Below are 488 nucleotides of genomic sequence, written 5' to 3' on the forward strand. Positions count from 1 at the left end.
CCTTGTGGCAAACAATGCATCGAGAACAAAATCTCTCCACGTCCTTCTTGAGATGGGGCCAAAAGAAATGATCCATGACCATTGCCAAGGTTTTGTCAACACCAAAGTGACCCATCAACCCTCCACCATGTGCTTCGGTGAGTATCAACTCTCGCATTGAACCTTGAGGGATGCACAACCGCTTGTCTTTGAATAAGAACCCATCTTGCAAGTAGAATGCTTGAAAAGCTCCTTTACCATGCTCTTTGTAACACTCTCCTAATTCTGGATCATTCTTGTACAACTCCTTGATGTGCTCAAAACCCATTACTTTAGCCTCCATTGTAGCTATAAGGGCATGTCTCCTTGACAAAGCATCAGCTACCACGTTCTCCTTTCCCTTCTTGTACTTGATCACATATGGGAACGTCTCGATGAACTCCAACCACTTTGCATGTCTCCTCTTGAGTGAAGTCTGACCCTTGAGATGCTTCAGAGTTTCATGGTCG

This window comes from Capsella rubella, unplaced genomic scaffold (assembly GCF_000375325.1).
Source record: "Capsella rubella cultivar Monte Gargano unplaced genomic scaffold, Caprub1_0 scaffold_3, whole genome shotgun sequence".
NCBI lineage: Eukaryota > Viridiplantae > Streptophyta > Magnoliopsida > Brassicales > Brassicaceae > Capsella > Capsella rubella.